Here is a 23,121-nt window from a genome sequence, read left to right on the forward strand (position 1 = left end):
TGATCAGTGAAACATTGACACATGTTTATTTCATCTTTATCTCAACTTTCAAAAATACATATTTTAATGTGTGTTTTATAGTATTTATATATAATAAGGTTAAAATGGTGAGCCTAAGTACTTTGAAATAAGTAAATATGCATATATTGGGTATGTGTGTGCAAAAATTTTTTTTTTATTTATTTATTCATGAGAGACAGAGACAGAGAGAGAGAGGCAGAGGGAGAAGCAGGCTCCCAAGGAGCAGGGAGCCCGATGTGGGACTCGATCCCAGGACTCTGGGATCATGACCTGAGCCGAAGGCAGACGCTTAACCATCTGAGCCACCCAGGCGCCCTGTGCAAAAATATTTTACTTGTAGATGGCATGATCAAAGTAATTTGGTTCTTTTTTTTTTTTTAAAGATTTTATTCACTTATTTTGACATAGAGAGACATGAGCATGGGGAGCGGCAGAGGGAGAGGGAGAAGCAGGCTCTCTGCTGAGCAGGAAGCCCGATGTTGGGATCATGACCTGAGCCAAAGGCAGATGCTTAGCCAACTGAGACACCCAGGCACCCCTTGGTTCTTTTTCTAAAGCAGAAGACATCTTTCCCCATATTAGTCAACTTTCTCTTATCATTCAGCTTATCCAGGAAGCTTTGACACAGATTAGAAGTGAGCACAACTGATAGTTGTGTGTCACCATTCCCTATGAAATCTGAGGCATTCTTTAAACCATGACCCCTGAAACCCTTCTCCCTGAAATGTTCATGCTTTTGACTGGCACATCTATCTGTATTTTATGTTTTGTTTATTATTGATTCTTGCTTTTCTATAATCCTGCAAAAATTTGCCCACAGACCTACCAGTTCATTCTGTAAAATATTGGAGATGAGGATCCCCAAGTCACTGTAGCTTTGGGGGCAGTTATAGTCAATCATGAGAATTCATAAACACATGTATATTTTAGTACAAATGGAGCTCTATATTGCTTTGTTTCCTGCTTCCTCTTGTACACATATGTGACTTTTGAATAAGAAGGTGTAATTATAGGGGGAGGGGATCTTCATGTGACAGATTTGATGGAAACCACTATGCTACTGTCTCTTAAATGTCATCTTTCATTTAACAGATTGAATGATGTGAACTAAACAGTGAATATCCCTTTTTACAGTGTGAAAGGATGGATTTTAGTGTCCATTTGCTATGCATGTTTATAAGGATATCTGAATGGCATTTCCAAGAGACTGAAGGCAGAAGCTGCACAGCATCACCTGGAACCTTGTTAGAAATGCAAAACCTCAGGCCCTAGACCAGACTTGAATCAGAATCTCAAGATGTAGGGCCCAGAAATCTACATTTAACAAGCTCTCAGATAATTCTTAAGCACACTAAAGTTTGAGAAGCACTTCTAGGAAAAAAAATATAGTGATTTAGATTGCCACTTCAGAATAGACATGAAATATTTCCAAAATTAGGAAACTATGTCAGAAGGTTCTTATGAGCTGCCATGACCCACTGATGCATTATAAAGCAGGAAATGAGTTAGTCACATAATATTTCATAGCAGGGAAAATTACATTTTGATTTCTCAAATTTGTGGAGAATAAATCCAAATAAAATTCTATTTTATGGAATGGTATTTGATGAGCAAATAAACTATAAAAATGGATAAAGGTAATCCAGGAAGGAGAGCAGATTAATCCATGCATGGAATGAGATGGACAGTAACACTTTAAAGCCACTTATGCTTCTGTTTTCCTCTCAAAGAAGAAAACCACATCTCTTATGAGAAAGGTGACTCTAGGTGTGATCTATAGGAGAGACAAGAAGGCCTGAGTAATGAGGCAAAAAAAAAAAAAATCAAGTCAATAGGAATTAAATATTTAAAAAATGATTTTTTCCAGCATTTTCTCTGAAATACAAGCCCAAACTTGTTTACATGGGAATCAGTTTTAGCTTGTTAATTGCTGCTTGCCATTCCTGTGTTCCTGTAACAGTTCAGTGCCTAGATGATGCTCTATTAAAATAAATAAGTAAATAAATAAATAAATAAAATAAACAGCAGTGCTTAACAGCTTACTCACACTGATCCTATTTACCATGTGTCAATTTGTCACCCTTGGTTGAACAAGGAAAATATGCCATATAGAAACTGATAGCCTCTTTGCCTGAATTACACATGTTTGTGTATAACCATTTATAATTTCAGCAGGGAGTGGCAGAATTTATGCCACTTATTATCCATGTGTCTGATTCAATCCTAGCAATTTGAGGCCTGTTTATAGTTTCATTTAAATGAATGTTGCCCAATGTAGAAAATAGGGCTGGCTACCCTCCCATAGTACAGCTGTCATAGTGGGCCACGTAGAATGGCTTAATATACAGGCAGACCTGGTTCTATTGTGTTTGCTTTATTGCACTTCACAGATTCTGTATGTTTTACAAATTGAAGGTTTGTGACAACCCTGTGTTGAGCAAGTCTGTAGGCATCAGTTTTTCAACAGCATTTGCTCACTTCAGGTCTTTGCATCCCATTTTGGTAATTTTTGAAATATTTCAAGCTTTTTCTTTATTTGTTATGGCCATTTGTGGTCCGTGATTATGACTTCCTGAAAGCTCAGATGATGGTTAACATTTTTTAGCAGTAAAGTATTTTTAAATTAGAGTATGTACATTGTTTTTTGATGTAATGCTATCACACACTTAATAGATTACAGTACAGTATAAACATAGCTTACATATGCACTGGGAACCAAAATAAATTATTTGACTTGCTTTATTGTGATATTTGCTCTATTGCAGTTGTCTGGAATAGAACCTGCAGTATCTCTGAGGTATTCCTGTATTAGGTGGAGGTATGGAAACTTTGGTCTTACTCCCAGCTATACCTTTAATTTCTTGCATAACCTCTCTGGGCTTTATTTTTCTAATATTTAAAACAAGAGAGTTACATTAAATGATTGTAAAAATTACAATGATTCTATAAACATGGATAGTGATCACTTTTTGATCGTGGTTTAGGGAAGGGCTGGACAGGAAGGATCTAATCTGAAATTAAGTTTCGGGGAAATTCATAATCCAAAATTTACCCACCTAGCAAATGAAAATTATTCAGGAATCTAATGTTAAATTTTGCTAATAAAGTTTCTTTTTGATAGAAAGTTCTGTGTTATCCTCTGATGAGAAATCTTGGAAGCATTGGTAGTAATTGGAACACCATTGAAAGAACAGTTCTCTTTCAACGCCTTAGGTATCTTTTCAGTTGTATGCTGGCTGATATCTTTCTCAAGGTTGCACTTGAGCTATTTTTAAAGCAATATCAATGGGTATTCCATAACGCAGTAGGAAACTGACATATATAACTTAATATCTTTTTTTCTGAGTATAGTTGACATAGGATGTTATTTAGTTTCAGGTATATAACATAGTGATTCAGTAACTCCATATCTCATGCCATGCTCGCTCCAAGTGTAGCTACCATCTGTCACCATGAAATGCTATTGCAATGCCATTGATTATATTCCCTATTGTGTACCTTTAATTCCCCTGATTTACTCATGCCATAACTGAAAACCTGTATCTCCCACTTCCGTTCACTTATTTTGCCCATCCCCCCCACTCCCCTTCACTCTGGCAACCATCAGTTCTCTGTCTTTATAGGTCTGATTCTGCTTTGTGTTTGTTGTTTAATCATTTGTTTTTTTAGATTCCACATATAACTGAAATCATATGGTATTTGTCTTTATCTATCTGACTTATTTCATTTAACATAATACCCTCTAAGCCCATCCATGTTGTCACAAATGGCAAGATCTCTTTCTTTTTTATGGCTGAGTAATATTCCATTGTATTTTATATATTTTTTTACATACACACATATATACATACACATACATACATGCATGCTACAACTTTGTGCATTCATCTATCAATGGACACTTAGGCTACTTCCATATCTTGGCTAGTGTAAATAATGCTGCAATAAACATAGGGATGCATATATCTTTTCAAATTAGAGTTTTCAGTTTTGGGGGATAATATCCAGTAATAGAATTATTAGGTCATATAGTTATTTCTCTTTTTAATTTTTAGATGAAGCTTAATGTCTCTTTAACAGAAAACCAAAATTGTCTCACTTGATTAATGGTCTTCTAATACTTATACCTAAATAGTTTTTCAGTATTTAAATTAAGAAATAGAAAAGATGTCCACACTCAAGAGTGGACAAGTCCTTTTTTAAGGGTCACTTTTCTTATGCCCTTACTATGTACATGGACAACAGAAAAATTTTCCTAGGGTCTCTAGTTGAAAAGTTTTTTTTCTTAGTAAATTATTGTTTTAAATCATGCATTTGGAGATTTATGCCCTAGTCTGAGTCTGAGCAACAGTCTCTACAGATGAAATTCAATGTGTTTGTTTTATATGTTGAGAAAAAAAAAAAAAAAGAAGATAGCAGGAGGGGAAGAATGAAGGGGGGGTAAATCGGAGGGGGAGATGAACCATGAGAGACGATGGACTCTGAAAAACAAACTGAGGGTTCTAGAGGGGAGGGGGTGTGGGGGGATGGGTTAGCCTGATGATGGGTATTAAAGAGGGCACGTTCTGCGTGGAGCACTGGTGTTATGCACAAACAATGAATCATGGAACACTACATCAAAAACTAATGATGTAATGTATGGTGATTAACATAACAATAAAAAATTAAAAAAACCAATGATGTAATGTATGGTGATTAACATAACAATAAAAAATTTAAAGAGAAAATGTGTTTGTTTTGTTTTTGCTCTTGGGACACATACATCCATGGGGAACTTGAAGATGACTGTAGTCTTTCTTATCCATTTTCTTCTCCAGATTAGGTGAGGTTTATTTTGTTTTCACCTTTCAGCTTTAGAAGCAGGATAAAAAGGTTTACCATGAATTTAAGGGCTTGGGAGTCAGGAGAGCACAGGTGGAAATCCATATATTGTAACTTATTGCGGGGGAGTGATGGACATAATACTTGTCATCTTTAATGTCCATAGAAACTCTTACTAATTGAGTTAATTGGAGCAAGTTGAACAATCTCTACGAGTCTCAGTTGCCTCATCTATAAAATGGGCTTGTTATGATTGTTGGGTTGTTAAGGTTGTTAAATTTATGGCAAGGGATGACTTGGTAAGCAAACCTGCAGGTATTTAGCCATGGCACAGCCAGCTTTTTCTTGATAGTGGTATGTAGATGCTTCAGCATCCATAGCCACTCCCCAACCTATGGTATAAAAGGTCCTGCGGCCTAGTTACTGAGTTGCTAAACTTCTCACTTTGCACCTGTTATATTCTCTACTGAATTCTGACCATGCACCTGAGAGAAGAAGGAGTCCTTGAGGATAGGGCCACTTACTTTACCCTTTTCTTGTGCATTTCCTTTGCACTAAATGCTAGCTAGTTTGATGGTGGAAGCACTTTAAGCTAAATCTTAATCATCATTTTTCCTGCCTTTTGAACATAGACTAGCACTTTGTTGACTAGCCCGGTCAAATGTGATAAAATGTCTTAAATAAGATGAATTTTTCTGTTCAATTTGAGGTGTATAAGAAATATTGCATGTCTTCTTTTTAACTAAAATCAAATGAAATATGACTCTGTGCTTTCATCATGCTAGGTGTGCAGATAATTCAGTCATTGGGATGGTTGGTTCTCGTCCTCTTCTGAAACAATTCCCAGGATTTTGGGTGGAACACAACACTATGGTAAAGCCTCCTAATTTCCATATACACTGGTCACCACTAATTTTTCCATTTTCTGGACTTGCAGAGTCCCTGAAGTTAAATGATTTTGCTTTTACATCGAGTGCATTTAAGGGACTCTTTGACAGGGCCTAGGAGCAGGGGCCTGCCTCACAATGTGCAAGACTTACTTACATTTATTTAAGTCCTACCTCTCTTCGAGCATATCAAGGGATTGAGTTTCAGAGTCATAATTCTTGTCTTCCTTCTGCTCCCAGAAAGACTCTCTTCTTTCCTCTGACCCTGAGTACCTCTTCAGGATATCCACCTCTTTTCTGTTTCTTTTGGATATAATTTAGAGTGATCTTTATTCTTTAGACCTTGAAATGCAAAATCCTGGAAAAGAATATTGTTTTCAGATACCTCTGTTTTGAGACTTTCCATACAGATTCCTCCTCTGGGCAAAGAAAGGAGGAAGCTTTGGTCACTACTTCACTAGGAAAGGAGAACAGAAAAATATATAAATTAATTTAGAAAAAAACACAAATATCTAAGTAAATTTCCCACCATGTATTTTGCAGCATCTGGAAGATATTATAAGCTCATGAAGTTTCCTTCTTCCCTCTTCCTGTTTCCCTTTTTCCCTTTTCGCCATATCTGTTGTATTGATTAGTTTAAAGAAAAAAGGCCTAATTTTAGCTAATGCTGACTAATTTGAAGTAATAAGGTAATAATGAAATCGCTTCCTTCTCTCTCCATTGTCACTTTCCCACTTGACTTCCAGACCTTTCTACACGTAACCTCCCAGTGTAATGAGAAGGCTGAAGCCCCCTTTTTAGGTGTTTGCTAACAGCTTTCAATCCCCTTGTTAGAGCATCCAGTTTCCCACATCTGGGCAAGCTGGTAAGAAAGCCTGGGTACCTTGTCTCATTTTCTTGCTCTCTCAAACCATTTTGGACCTGCTTGAGAGGTTTGCTTTGCTCTTCCCAGAGTCCTCAATTATGTAAGCCCTAACCTTTTTATACATTCTTGGTGTGTGCACACACATGTGACATCATCAGTTTTGACTTCAGAACCAAATTTTGGGTGAGGGTTTACCTACCTCTGCAGGTAAACATAATACTCAGAGAGAAGATATGACTTAAAAGAGAGAGAGCCAAGTTATTGAATTTAAATTACAAAATGTTCTTAAAATTTAAAGCTCACAATAGGTATGAATCCAAAACAAGCTTTATTTGCATGTCCAGGGCTGCTTGATTGTAAGGTTCCAGTATCTTGGCAAATTTTAGAATTTTTATCTTGACCTCTAGACTATGAAAGAGTACTAGGCAGTATATAAGTGGGTTTTCTATCCCAACCTGAATTCCAGTTGGTAAATGGAATGAAGAATTTTTAGAAATGTACCACATTTGCTTGGTCCTGGAGGTCATATCCCAGGGGATTTTGATAGACTTATCCATTGATCTAAAGGGAGGCTTCTGCCTCACTTTCCTAGGTGGAGCCCAAGGAGGCTGCAAACCTCTTAAGAGAAGCCTCATCTCTAGCATGGCCCTGGGAAAACATGGTGCCTGACCCTGCAACTCTTGTGTATGTAGTATGGAGAAATAGCCAGCCAGGGAAGATAGATGAAAGGTGAACAGGTAGAAAGTTGAAGGGCCAGAGAGATCTGGGAGGAGGCCAAGGAATATGTAAAGTAGAGCAAACCTCACAATAGAGACTGTGTCTGAGGCCTTAGATACCTGAGGGGATGGCAATGTGTAGTTTTCAAAGACCAGGTACATTCCTACATCCACCTGTATAACCATATCCCCACTTGAGTGTCTAATAGACATGCCAAATTTAATATATGCTAATTCCTGATCTTTCTCTTCTGTTAGTTTACTTTTGCTGCAATAATGCTCCATAATGGCATTAAGCCCTAAATATTAGTGGTTTACAATAATATTTATTTTTCACCCATGGATCTTCAGGTCAGCTTCGGTAGCTCTGCTCCAGGCTATGAGTCAAGTTTAGGTTTGCTTTGCATGTTTTCTCAGTGTAAAAACTAAGCTGAAGAAGGGCGCCTAGGTGGCTTAGCCAGTTAAGCATCGATTCCTGGTTTCAGCTCAGGTCGTGATTTCAGAGTTCTGAGATGGAGCCCTGCATCAAGCTCTGCACTCAGTGCTGAGTCTGCTTGTCCCTCTGCTCCAACCCCCGCTCACGTGCTCTCTCTCTCTCTTTCTGTCTCTAAATAAATAAATAAAATCTTAAAAAAAAAAAAAAACTAAGTTGAAGTGACAGCTCCTAATTTGAGCATGCTGTCCTCGTGGGGGAGGGCAAAAGTACAAGCAAGGAAGAAGGAATTTGCAAAGCTTCCATGTGGAACTAACACATGGTGACTTTTGTCCATGTTCCATTGGAGAGAGGAAGAATCATAAGCTCTTAAAAAATTAATCATAAAAAATTAAATGTTTATAGTAGAAAATCTGGCAGCTACAGGAAAATCTCACAGAAAGGCCACTGATGATACTTTAATATATGTATTTATAGTAATTGAGATTATACTACTTATGCAGTTTTGCTTTTTTAAACTTTATTGTAAAGTATTGTAAAATGTTATATAAACATTATTTTAAATACTGAATAGTATTTCATAGCATAAATGAACTATAGTTTTCTTAACTATACACCTACTAAGGGACATTAAAACTACTTCCAATTATTTAATTATATTTTGCTGCAATACGCATCTTTATCAGACTATAAATCATAAATTTGTAGTACAATTAAACTTAAAGGACCAGTTTCAACAACCAAGGTATTTGAAGGTAATTTTGTTAAGTTGAATCATATGATTATTATTGATATTTGATAATATTTGACCTTAATATAGAGATTTCATACCTAAATAAAATGATTAAACCTTTCAATAAATCTAAGATAAATAAACTCTACTTCACAATCTTCTTATGTCTTTTTTTTTAAGATTTTATTTTATTTATTTGAGAGAGAGAGAATGAGAGATAGAGAGCATGAGAGGGAAGAGGGTCAGAGGGAGAAGCAGACTCCCTGCTGAGCAAGGAGCCCGATGTGGGACTCGATCCCGGGACTCCAGGATCATGACCTGAGCTGAAGGCAGTCGTTTAACCAACTGAGCCCCACAGGCGCCCAACAATCTTCTTATGTCTTAATTTATCCTGTCTCTTTAATTAAATCTCTTTCCTTAGGCATAAGTATTATAAGTTGAAATCAATTTCTTATTTCTATTTTGCTTTTCTGTTTTGCTTAATTACTTGTATTCTACCATAAATTTTTATGAATCAAGTTTTATTATACATAAACGTGGTATCACCTACATTATTTTGCCAAGAGTTGGCAGGAGTGAATGATCTTCAGAAATATAACCAATTTGTTACATTAAGGAAAATTGGCAATTAAAATATTGATAAAATTAGGCAATTTTTTGAATATTTATATGTGGGATCAATTTTTTAAGGATTCCATGACCAAAATAGATAAGGAATGCTAATGTGTCTTTTAACTGTGTTTAACTTCAGTGTCCTAAGTTTACTAAGTTGGTTATCTTTAGTTATCATTGTAGCATAAAAAATGCACACATAAACAAGATACTTCATTTTATTAATGTAAACATTATTGTCATTTTTATTTCATTCATTTAATATATTGCTAATATAGTAGAAAGATGGAAAACATGCAATTTATAATTTACTCATTATCCAAATGAGCTTTAACTTAAATTGAGAAAAAAACAATTTTACTTATATATTTACTTCATAAATAGCTATATAATTATTGTCAATTATTAGAATATACCTCTTGACAAAAGTAACTATATCTTGCTAATTCAGGTATGATTATTTATTTATATACCATGCTTTACTTATTCCTTGGAAACAGTTTTACAAGAAGCATATTTGCCCAACACATATTTACCTTGCGGATCATTACTGAGTTTGTCGATAACTGATGAATGGAGCTTACTCTTAAACTAAGAACAATTCTAGGGTAGAAAAAAATCTCAAAGCCTACATTATAAATATCTATAGGCAATAAAAATACCATAAATTCAGATATCACTTATATTCACCTCTTTTGTGGTAGCATTTTTGGGGGGCATCTTTAACAAAATTTAAATATATAAGAAGGTTTTGAATTGTTTTATACTAAGACATATAATTTAAAAAGACAAATAATTTAAAATGGCCTATTAGTACCATTACCGATATTTGTATAGTACTCTATAGCTTTTGAGATAGTTCATCATCTGACTTTTCATATGGTCCCAGAAATGCAGTGAAGCTTCCTACACATTAGTTTTAGAATAAAGGGACCTCAGATATCCTTTTGTCCAGCAGCCTAATTTCACACCTGAGTAAACTGAGTTTCAGCATACTGACACTATTTGTGCTTATGATTGTGGGAGGATTAAACTTACTGATAAACGTTCTCAACTGCTGTCCATAGTTTATATTAGTATTGGAAGAATGTGGCAGGAAAGTGAAAATACGAGTAGCATTGCAAGATAAAATATAGGACACAAGTTAAATTTGAATTTCAGATAAACAATGTGTTTTTTTTTTTTTTGTAGAAATACATCCCATATAATAGTTGGGATGTGATTATACTAAAAAATATTATTTGCTTATATGAAATTCAAAATGAACTGGGTGTCTTGCATTTTTATTTGCTAAATATGGTGACCCTAAGAACTATTCTTCTTGATAGAATGTTGGAAAATAGTCTATACATGAAACAATGAAACATTTATGTTCTAGAAGTTCAAAGGTCTGTTGATATCTAGTATCCAACCCATTAGATGAACCAACTTTTAATAATAATAAAAATACATTTGCAGAAGGAATAACCTGTTAATTTTGAGGTAACACCCTTGCTATATAAATAAACAATAAACATGTCAAGATAACACATCCAAACTGGGTACTCAGAAATGGGATCAAAAATAAAGCACAAAAGTGCTAATCTTGCCTATTGGTAGCTCTGATGAAATTGTGTTGGAAAAGTACAATTTATTCTGTGCTTACTATAACCCAGTCACAATATCTCTTTGAGAAAAGCCTTTCAGAGATGAGAAGCAGAGGTGTCTAGAAATGAAATAACTTGCCATTTATTCCACTAAGTGGTAGATTTAGGTTTACAAACTGAATCTGTTTGGATTCAAAAGCTTATGGTCTTTCTACTCCATTATACTGTTTGAAGAGAAATGAAGGTGAAAAGGTTGCCTTGTCCACATTTATCCACTCATAGCTCCACACTCCCATCCTCTCCTATCATCTTAGCTAACAGAATACTGGTTGTATTCAGTTGCCTGTCCTCAGGAAAGGCCCTTGGCATAAACTCCGGGATGTATGTTCAGATAGTTTAAACCAATTGTAGTCATTTTTCCTTTCCCATAATTGGTAGAGGGAAGTGGTTTGAACATTTGAGTGTGTTTCAGAATCTCCTGGAGGGCTTGTTTATGCACAGATGGTTGGGCCACACCTCCAGAGTTTCTGATTCAGTAGGTGTTATGTGAGTTTGGAGAACTTAAATATTTCAAACAAGTTCCTACTGATGCTGACGATGCTCAGGAGAACTACACTTTAAGAACCACAGTTTTAGGGATACTCTGCAACCTGTTGTGGCCAATGAGATGAGGGAAGGCCTCTGGGAAATGTTTTCTCATTCTTAAAAGATGACGCATTTCTTTATTATTTGAAATAATTTGTATCATGTTCTTTTGTTACTTGCAACCAAAGTCATCCTAAGAGGTACAGAAGAATTAGAAGTTATTATCTCCGTTGTTTGTAAATTTGAGTTGCTCATGGTATGAAGTTATAGATTGGCAAATTAATACATAAGTATTAGCTCCTACATTCATAAACTTTAATTTCTGTGTACTTTATTAGAGGTAGTCATTACACTGAAAGACTATCATGAAATTGCCTGTTGAAAGTATTAGTTAGAAACAGTCATAATGACTAGAATTTATGACTTTGTCACAACAAAAATTATAATAGTAGGGTATGGAACACATTGGACACGTGCACTGAGATGTGTATTTCTGGACCTAGTTTGTTTTAAGTGCTGTTAAAGGGTTTTGGCACTAGATGGCATACATATAACATTTAGTAGCTAAGTATATTGCCAACCATGGGTCTCCAGGCATTCTTTGCAGGCATTTGAAAACGTAAGCATTCAGTGTAGTTGTTTTGAAATGATTTTAATGAAAATATTCATTATTATTACGTGAGTTGCATAACCCATTCTTAAAATACATTAATTGTGGTGATGGCATTTGAGACAAGAATCAATACAAACCTGAACACACAGCGATGCTAGTCACTTTAACTGGATAATTGCTTGGCTTCAGATGCTAATGGCTCTGTTCCTCTATTTAGTTTCTGTGTAAGAGGTACTGACAAGTGCTGTTCTCTCTGACTCCAACACCAGTGTCAACGTTTGCTTTGTAACTCGCTACACAGCCACATTTTTTTTTCCCAATAACTACCATTCCATTTTAAAAGTCTGTTCTCAGACATCTTTCCAAAGAAGACATCCAAATGGCCAACAGACACATTGAAAAAGTGCTCAACATCGCTTGGCATCAGGGAAATCCAAATCAAAACCTCAATGAGATACCACCTCACACCCGTCAGAATGGCTAAAATTAACAAGTCAGGAAACGACAGATGTTGGCGGGGATGTGGAAAAAGGGGAACCTTCCTACACTGTTGGTGGGAATGCAAGCTGGTGCAGCCACTCTGGAAAACAGTATGGAGGTTCCTCAAACAGTTGAAAATAGAGTTACCATACGATCCAGCAATTGCACTACTGGGTATTTACCCCAAAGATACAAATGTAGGGATCCGAAGGGGTATGTGCACCCCAATGTTTATAGCAGCAAGGTCCACAATAGCCAAACTGTGGAAAGAGCCAAGATGTCCATCAACAGATGAATGGATAAAGAAGATGTGGTATATATACACAATGGAATATTATGCAGCCATCAAAAGGAATGAGATCTTGCCATTTGCAATGACGTGGATGGAACTGGAGGGTATTATGCTGAGTGAAATAAGTCAATCAGAGAAAGACATGTATCATATGACCTCACTGATATGAGGAATTCTTAATCTCAGGAAACAAACTGAGGGTTGCTGGAGTGGTGGGGGGTGGGAGGGATGGGGTGGCTGGGTGATAGACATTGGGGAGGGTATGTGCTTATGGTGAGCGCTGTGAATTGTGCAAGACTGTTGAGTCGCAGATCTGTACTTCTGCGACAAATAATGCAACCTATGTTAAGAAAAAAGAAAAAGAAGAAAATAGCAGGAGGAGAAGAATGAGGGGGAGTAAGCCAGAGGGGGAGACAAACCATGAGAGACGATGAACTCTGAAAAACAAACTGAGGGTTCTAGAGGGGAGGAGGGTGGGGAGATGGGTTAGCCTGGTGATGGGTATTCAAGGGGGCACGTTCTGCATGGAGCACTGGGTCTTATGCACAAACAATGAATCATGGAACACCACATCAAAAACTAATGATGTAATATATGGTGATTAACATAACAATAAAAAAGTAAAAAAAAAAAAAAGTCTGTTCTCCTCTGCTTACTTGATACAATGGAACTTTGTTTGTCTTTTATCATTTAACCTCCAAAACAAACTCTATTCAAACTAAACTCTGTTGCATCCAAAATTTTAAGCTACTTGTCCCATCATTATTTTCTACCCAATTGAATGGCACCTCTGTTACCTTGGTAACCAAAATATAGCTCTCTGCCAACAAATTTCACCCGCCCTGTATTCCTTAGGATGTTTGCATTTTGTAGCTCCTCTATCAGGTTCTCAAACCAAATTTTCATAAACTCAGGGCCTTGTCAGTTGAACTTAAATTATGCATCCCCCATTTTCCAATTTAAAAAGAAAATGGTAAATCTCTTTTGAGTAATTTAAACAACTTTTTATTAAATGATTGTTTTAGTATTATTAAAGTGGCCTTTCATTCTTTTGTAAATATTTAGGGATTACTATGTGCCAGGTACTATTATTTAAACATTATTTAAATATCAAATATCATTTACTATGAAATTATTAAATATCATTTACTATTATTTAAATATACTATTTAAATAACCTATTTAAATAATTTTCAACTATCAACTCATTTAATCATCATAACAGGCCTATGAAGTAATATTATTATCTCCAGTTTATAAGTGAGGAAAATGAAGAACAGACACATTAAGTAACTTGTCAGAGTTCACACAGATAGTGATAGAAACAAGATGTGAACCCAAACAGATTAGTTTTAAATATCTGAGCTTTTATCAGATATATATTTTTATATAAATAGCAACTAGAAGTCCCTAAGTCAGTGTTAAGAAAACAATTTACTGATGTATCTAGATAACAGTCTTTTGAGTAATATTAACCACAAAAGCCAATGTTAGATCATCTGAATCTATTCTGCTCCTGGAAAAGTATTGAATCTTATATTTTTTAAATAGGAAAACTATTCTCAGCCCATCACAAAACTTTAAGCAACTTCCCAAATGTCACTAAGATACACTAAAACTCATATATAATATCTGCCAAGAATTTTTACAGAATATATAAAGTATGAAAAACACCAGTTATCTAATTATGTGTCATTTAACAAACTCATAAGTGGGCCTGTGTGCGGTTTGCAATAGTACTGTACAATATTAGATATGAAATGTTTTTCTTCTACATGGAAATGAATAAAGTATGATATAAAATGCATATCTTAAAGCTATATGATGAATGCAAATAACTCTTAGCAAAATAAATAAGCAGTAATGCAATTAGGATTAGTTACTTCCTGGTTGAAGAATTGCCTGAGTGACATTTGGTACAAGGAAAAAAGGCTTCCTTATTCTAAGATGACACTACATCCTAATACACAGTGTATTTAGACACACAAGCACAGGATGTGATACTATCAGGAAAATGGCTAAGATATGACTAATGGCCATTAAGCATTCTCTCCTCTTGTCTGTGTGTGACTTAAATGTTTCTCTGGTGCATCCATGCACATTCACTATAATGTATTTTCAATTATGATAATAAATTTTCAGAATTACTTTTTTTTCCAATTCATCAGAATGAGTATTTGCTTGATGGAATTCCAGATAGTTTTAGATGCTTGTATTAACTTCAACCTGTTGGAATATGGGTTATAAGTAACTCCTTTGACTTGAAAACCAAGTGACTGAATCCTGACATAAAAATTTTAATGAATAAAGCAAGCTGTTGGTACGTGGATTTTTGATGTGATTTCTATACATTTTAGAATGAAGGATGCCAACTCCTGTCTTGTATTTAAAAGACAAATACCTTTGATCAAAGTTCATTTGGAGATAATGCATTCTGCCAGTCATTGGACTGATGTTAAATCAAGTGGAAAAATAGGCACTCTGTGATTATTTGAACTGATTGCATCAAAAGTCCAGTTTATTTTTATTTTTATTTTTTAATTTTTTTTAACTGGTGATGAGTAATACCTCTCAAACAGTTTGGCTTAGTTTCGATTTGTAGATAGTTTCTGTAAATGCAATGGAAGTACAAAATAACAGAATGTCCTTCACTTAAAGGAGCACTGGGTGTTACACAACTAAGGAATCATTGAACATGACACCAAAAACTAATGATATATACTATATGTTGGCTAAATGAATTTAAATAAAAAAATAAAATAAAATAAAAAGGAGCACTGTCCCAACCTACCTCTGGGTTGATTTCCAGGAGGGATGGATTTTGCTGATTCCCCCAGGCTGCCTCAGTTGAACTCCCTTTTGACAACCCACAGTTTTCCTCAGGAGACAGTCTGTTATTTGGCAGTCCTAGAAATGGGCTGTGGCTTTACTAATATTAACTTAGGCTCTTTAATGTTATTCTTAAAATGTAGGCATTATGGCAGGTTTTGGAGACTAACAAGTATTGAGTAAATATATTACAAAAATTGTCTAATTTAAATTTGGTAATTCTAAGAAGTAGATATTTTATCTAGATTTTATGAATGATGAAACTGGGAGTCAAAATTTTTAAATCCAAGGTCACATGACCAATAAGCCTATGAATCAGATTGATTCCATACTGACTCCAAAATATGTAAAAGCCTTTTAGCAGGTTCCAAGTTGTTTTTCAAATCCTGCAGGTAGGTTGGGAAAACCTCTAGGATCTTCATGTAAGAAAATCCAGTGAGTTCCTCTAGGTCAATCATATGTCTTAGAGAAGGAACAATGATAGCCTTAGAGGATATGTCCTAATCCACTCTTACTGCATAGGTGCCACCATATTAAAATAAACAAGGAATAAAATTAAAGCCTTTAAATAGCAATGATGGTGGCAAAGGAGGAAAACATGGGAGAGAGTTTATATAATACATACATGAAGGGTGAGAATGGATATTTATGAAATGATAGAATGACCTTGCTTTTCAAGTTCTTAGGTCTTTTATTAGTATCAGTTTTGCTGTCCTGCCTCCGTTAACCCTCTCCTAAGATTCTAGCAACACAAGATATACACCATGGCAGGCTGACGCTGTGCATTCTGTTGTTCTGCTAAAGGCTTGGATTTAAATGTGATTAAGATAGTAGGAAGGGAAAAATGAAGGGGGGGAAATCAGAGGGGGAGATGAACCATGAAAGACTATGGACTCTGAAAAACAAACTGAGGGTTCTAGGGGGGAGGGGGGTGGGGGGATGGGTTAGCCTGGTGATGGGTATTAAAGAAGGCACGTTCTGCATGGAGCACTGAGTGTTATACGCAAACAATGAATCATGGAACACTACATCAAAAACTAATGATGTAATGTATGGTGATTAACATAATAATAAAAAAAGATAAAAAAATTAAATGTGATTTTAAATCTTACCTGGAAGAGATCCAATACAGCCCTCTCATATTCCATATGAAGACTAAAGCTCAGACCAATGGTATGACCTAGTCCTGACGATGCTTATCACCTAGTTCCAGGGCAGGACCAGACTTCCAGCCTCCAAACACTCAATCCAGTCTTTCTTTCCAAGGGGGAGGGGCTTTTTACTTCACTGAAGATTCACCAGGCCACTGTTCTTCAAAGGGCTTGTGGAAACTTTTCATATTAGAATCTGTAAGCTTGCTTATCAAACTGCCTTTCCAAAACTGAGCCTCGATCCTTAATCCAAGAAAATCCCTTTCCTGCTGCTGTGTGAAATACTACATATATGACTGCCTTATCTGGGAACTATTTCGGGTGTTTTTTGTCTTTTAAAAGATCATTGTACATTTAATTTATCTTGTAGGCTGCCTTAGAACTCTTTCAAGGCATCTCCTTAGGTTCAGCAGGCTCTTAGGTACTTACTAAATTTCTTCTATATTTATATTTATATATATTTTTGAAAATTATAAACTAAATAAATATTTTATTTTGCGATGATACTGATACAAGTTATTTAGTTTGTAAATCATGGTGCCAAAATTAGTAAATTAAAGGGAAAAGGCAAGGCTACTGTAAGTTTTGTTTAGGGTTTTTTTAATGTACATCTATTTTAGAGGATTTTTTCCCCAAGATTTATTTATTTTTATTTTTTTTATTAACATATAATGTATTATTTGTTTCAGGGGTACAGGTCTGTGATTCATCAGTCTTACACAATTCACTGCACTCACCATAGCACATACCCTCCCCTATGTCCATCACACAGCCACCTCATCCTTCCCATCTCCTTCCACTACAGCAACCCTCAGCTTGTTTCCTGAGATTAAGAGTCTCTATGGTTTGTCTCTCTCTCTCTGGTTTCAACCTGTTTCATTTTATCCTCCCTTCCCCCATGATCCTCTGCCTTGTTTCTCAAATTCCACATATCAGAGATCATATGATAATGGTCTTTCTCTGACTGACTTATTTTGCTTAGCATAATACCCTCTAGTTCCATCCACATCATTGCAAATGGCAAGATTTTAATTTTTGATGGCTGCATAATATTCCATCGTGGTGTATGCGTGTGTGTGTGTGTGTGTGTGTGTGTGTGTGTTCTTTGGGTGCTGAGTTTGACTTACAAACTAAATAACTTGTATTGGTACCATCGCAAAATAAAATATTTGGTTTATAATTTTCAAAAATATATATAAATATAAATATAGAAGAAATTTAGTAAGTACCTAAAAGCCTCCTGAACCTAAGGAGATGCCTTGAAAGAGTTCTAATCTTCTTTATCCATTCATCTGTCGATGGGCATCTAGGCTCTTTGCATAGTTTGGCTATTGTGGACATTGCTGCTATAAACATGTGCTCCTTTGGATCACTACATTTGTATCTTTGGGATAAATACCCAGTAGTGCAGTTGCTGGGTCATAGGGTAACTCTCTTTTCAACTCGCCAACATCTGTCGTTTCCTGACTTGTTAATTTTAGCCATTTTGACAGGTGTGAGGTGGTATCTCATTGTGGTTTTGATTTGTATTTCCCTGACGCTGAGTGATGTTAAGCACTTTTTCATGTGTCTGTTGGCCATATGGATGTCTTCTTTGGAGAAATGTCTGTTCATGTCTTCTGCCCATCTTTTGATTGGATTATTTGTTCTTTGGGTGTTGAGTTAGATAAGTCCTTTATAGATTTTTAGCCTTTTATCTGATATGTCATTTGCAGATATCTTCTCCCATTCTGTCAGTTGTCTTTTGGTTTTGTTGACTCTTTCCTTTGCTGTGCAAAAGCTTTTTCCTTGATGAAGTCCCAATAGTTCATTTTTGCCCTTGCTCCCCTTGCCTTTGGTGATGTGTCTAGGAAGAAGTTGCTGCAGTTGAGGTCAAAAAGATTGCTGCCTGTGTTCTCTAGGATTTTGATGAATTCCTGTCTCACATTAAGGTCTTTCATCCATTTTGAGTCTATTTTTGTTTATGGTGTAAGGAAATGGTCCTACATTTATATTTATTTATTTTTAAATATTCATTGATTTTATTTTTATTAAGATTTTATTTATTTATTTGTCAGAGATAGAGAGGAAGCACAAGCAGGGGAGTGGCAGGCAGAGGGAGAAGCAGGCTCCCCGCTGAGCAAGGAGCCTGATGCGGGACTTGATCCTAAGACCCTGGGATCATGATCTGAGCTGAAGGCAGATGCTTAACTGACTGAGCCACCCAGGCATCCCTTCTATATTTATATTTAAATAAAAAGCAAACTTATATTTGGTCCAAAGAAGGAACGATTTCATCAAATTTGAGAACAGTCTTATCCTTGCAATAAATGTACATGCACACTCAGCTTCTTGAAGGAAGTGCCCTTTGTGGAGGCTTAGGTGACTTATGGGTGCAGCTTCTGAGAGATGTGTGCCTTGTGAGGGCTGCTGCTTACTTAGTTTATTGATGCATTTTATTGTATTGATCAGAAAACACGATTACCTGTTTCAAGTGCCCTGTGGTACTTTCCAGATTGGCTTTAAACTCTGTATTTTCTTCTGATTTCTCTTGTCATCATCCACCATTTTTTTACTTTTGAGGCAGGCACAATACTTCCATGGTTTGATCTCATGCCCATGCTTTTTAGTTTAGACATATTACCCTAGGCTAGGAATGTTTCATTTTTTTAATGATCTTCCTTATCTTCATTAGAGTGGAAGCACATATTCCTAAATGCTCTGCTCTTTTTTACTGGGACAACAATGTATTCTAATGAAGAGGCTACTGGAGTCACTGAAAAGGGATTCTGTCTCTTGGTGCTATTGATTAAAATAAGCAGATTTCATCCAATTTGTTACTGGTGATGGTAGAAATTTAATTTGTCAGCCTTCTCAGTTAAAGAAGTTCCAGAGACTTACCATACATTTCCTTAGAATTTATCTCAAGGATGGGCGCCTGGGTGGCTCAGTTGTTAAGAGTCTGCCTTTGGCTCAGGTCATGATCCCAGGGTCCTGGGATCGAGTCCCACATCGGGCTCCCTGCTCTGCGGGAAGCCTGCTTCTCCCGCTCCCACTCCCCTCTGCTTGTGTTCCTGCTCTTGCTATGTCTCTCTCTGTCAAATAAATAAATAAAATGTTAAAAAAAAAAGAATTTATCTCAAGGAGTTATTTTGCCTATAAAAACATGAGAGTGTTTTGATTAAAAAGGGAAAAAAGCTTGTGGCGTTTATAATACATCCATCGGAGAGGACCATAACTACTCATTTAGAACTATTATCTGTGCCTGAAAGACTACTCTTAAAGAATCTGATGACTTGGAGTTGGTTCTCTCCCTCCCTGTCTCATCAGTTTTTCCTTTCTTTAATTTTTTTTCTTTTCTTACTTCCTCTCCTGTTATTCTTACTTCCTCTCCACTTCCTCTCAGTGATGTAGTTTAAGCCGCAGTGAAGTCTCTTTGAAATATATGTTATCTTCTGTAAATCATGATGAGCTTATATTATACAGTAAAAAAAAAAAATAAAAAAAACAAAAAAGGTTTTTAAGAGGCAGTTTGGTGAATATTTCTAAAGCAACCATTAGAGACACCTGGGATGCCCTTTGCCTGAGGAGCTCTGGAAGGGATTTTCCACAGACCCTCTCAGTAATCTTTCCAGATGTTGGATGACTCTGAGTGTTATTCATTTGCTAAGTATCTATTGAGCATAGATTATATCTTTTGCCTAACAGAAGTCCTCATGGGCTAATTTTCAACATAATTTTTTGCATTTAGTTTTCAGTGAAGATGGAAGACAAGATATCAGTGACCTTGCAATCATACTTCAAATACTTGTGAGACTTAACAAAATTTCATCAAACTTTATTCTAAATAATTCTGAATTTCTTTTATCCTTGCTTCAGAGGTTGGTTTCCTTTTGATTTGTTTTGTATTCTTTTCGTCCTGTTTCTGGCTCTTCCCCTAAATTCTTGTTGCTTGATGAGATTCTGGGCTTTTACAGTCAAAGTTGGGGCTGAATCAGCAGTCATCATCTTATTTGAGAGAGAATTTATACTGTGTGGAGACAAAGCTAAAAAAAATTATTCAGCCATGTGAGTGTCTGAAAAAGGAAAGGGATTTGTTAAGAATAGCCGCTCAGCTTTGGGTTATGATTTATTAAGAGGTGTCAGTGTGAATTTTGGCATTTCGCTTGCTGTTCCCTCTTAGAAGATGAAGTAACATGTTGACCAAGAATCATGCTGCCTTAATGCCAGTAAAGACCCATACTTCGGGAGCTAATAATCAAATGAGTGGCCAATGACTTGAATAGTTAAACAGTTAGCTTTTTACCTTTCTCCCAAGGGGTAACTATTAAGTTTGAACTGTGTTTCTTATATTTCACATAAAGTAGAGCATCTAATAGAAGTTTCTTTTCTTTCTTTTTTTTTTTTTTTGGTACCATGATGATTTTTTTTATTAAATTTTTAGTTTGAATCCAATATAGTTAACATACGGTATTATATTGCTTTCAGGAATATAATATAGTGATTCAACAATTCTATATACATCATTACTCGGTGCTTATCATGATAAGTGTACTCTCAATCCCCTTCACCTATTGCACACACCCTCCTACTTCCCCTCTGATATAATTTATTTTAAATGAGTACTTGGAGTTAAAGTTTTTTTCCCCAACAAGGACATTTTTTACTTGAAGCATACTTCAGAATACTTGGTTCTAAAAGATATATATAAAACATTCCATCCAAGAAAAATAGAATACACATTTTATTCAAGTACACACAAAAGAATCCCCTAGTTAAATCACATAAGAAGAGACAAAGGAAAGAGATGCATATCCTCCCAGTAAGCTACTCTGGAAGAAGGAATTTGGCAAAATAGTATTCCTGAATATTTATGACTTAAGCATCAAAACTTATTGACTTATTTGACATGACTGTTTGCTTAAGAAGAACATTAACCACTTTGATTTGTATGTTTTTATCTAAGAGTAGAGGAAAAGCAGAAGAAATACTATAAACTTAGTAGAAATAAAAATTGTACATCTAGTCTGAGCCAAATCACTTTGTTTTGTGGCCTAAAACTATCAGATCATTATGACTCATACCATTTATATTCAACTCCAGACTTATTATAATTACACAAGAAATATAAAATTAAGAATAAATTCATAAATGTGATATAAATTGAAGAATCTCATCACAAGACTTTCATGTTAAAGAAGAATTTGAAGATAATAAAGCCAAGGGATTGCTTAGAACTCAAACCTCCCCATTTCCAAGAAACCTAAAACTCCATGTAGTTAAAAGAAAGATTCCAAAAGTGTATTTCTGGTCAGAACTCTGGAATAGCCCTGATATTAGAGGTAGCATGTGTTAAAAGTGAAAGTCAGTAATGGGAAAGTCCGAGAATGAATTGAAGAGATGTGGAAAAATTACTCGAGTCTCCTTTCTCAGTTGTACCTGTGGTGATTACCATGAATCCAGCTCACTTAATGAGAATGAGCTTCTGTGGAAATTGCAAATGATGCATTGGAGCTAGAGAAAGAGAGGGGATATTACTGCAAGAAACTATTCTTGCCCTTCAGGACTGGGAGCTCTCCGCTAAAACTCTTGAATTCAAATTTCTTTCTAAGGTCTACACCACAGGGATTTTGATTTAGATTAAAGAAGTCTAGGCCAGCTGTCAGTATACTAGTCAACCTAGACCAGTGGTTCTCAGTTCTCTATTCATTTTTGAATCATTTGGAAAGAATTTAAAAATATGGATGCCTGGACCCCACTCACAGATATTCTGATTTAATTAGTCTGGAGTGAGGCCCAAACATTAGTATTTTAAAAAGCTTTCCAAGTAACAGAAAGAGTACTGGTTGTTGTCATGGCAGAGTAACAGACTAAATCGCCTGCCAATAACAATTATTAAAGCTGGACAAAATATAAAAGGCAAGTATTTGAAAGCACTTGAGAACAACTGACATAGGGAGGCATAAACTAGAAAGGATAGTAGGTATGTTTAACATATACCAAGCTTTTCCCCCCAAGGACATCCCTCAGATCCTCATAATGCATGAAGAATTGGTTACAGTACTGAGAATGGTATTGCTGCCGTCCTGGGGAAAATTAACCCAAAACTCAATGCTATTCTAGTCCTGCCTAAGTAAGCAGAAAAGTAAGATGCATATATATTAAAGTATTTCAAAGTAACTTCATTACTTCCCAGAATAAACTCCAAGAATATTTATAGTAATTTTAAAAACCAGAAGCTAAAATGTAAAATAATGCTACAGATTGAATGTTTGTGTCTTCTGAAAATTCATTGTTGAAACCTAAATCTTCAATGTGATGGTATTAGGAGGTGGGTCCTTTAAGAAATGATTGGAATTAGTACCATTAAAAGAGAGATCCCGGAGAGCTCCCTTATCCTTTCTACCATGTGAGGACACAGTCGGAAGATGGCCTTCTGCGAACCAGGAAGTAGTTCCTCACCAGACATCAAATGTGTCAGTGTCTTGATCTTGGACTTCCCAACCTCCAGAACTGTG

The sequence above is a fragment of the Eumetopias jubatus genome, unplaced genomic scaffold (assembly GCF_037043125.1).
Source record: "Eumetopias jubatus isolate StellerSeaLion01/CBP00866 unplaced genomic scaffold, mEumJub1_p1.0 scaffold_3, whole genome shotgun sequence".
Taxonomy (NCBI): domain Eukaryota; kingdom Metazoa; phylum Chordata; class Mammalia; order Carnivora; family Otariidae; genus Eumetopias; species Eumetopias jubatus.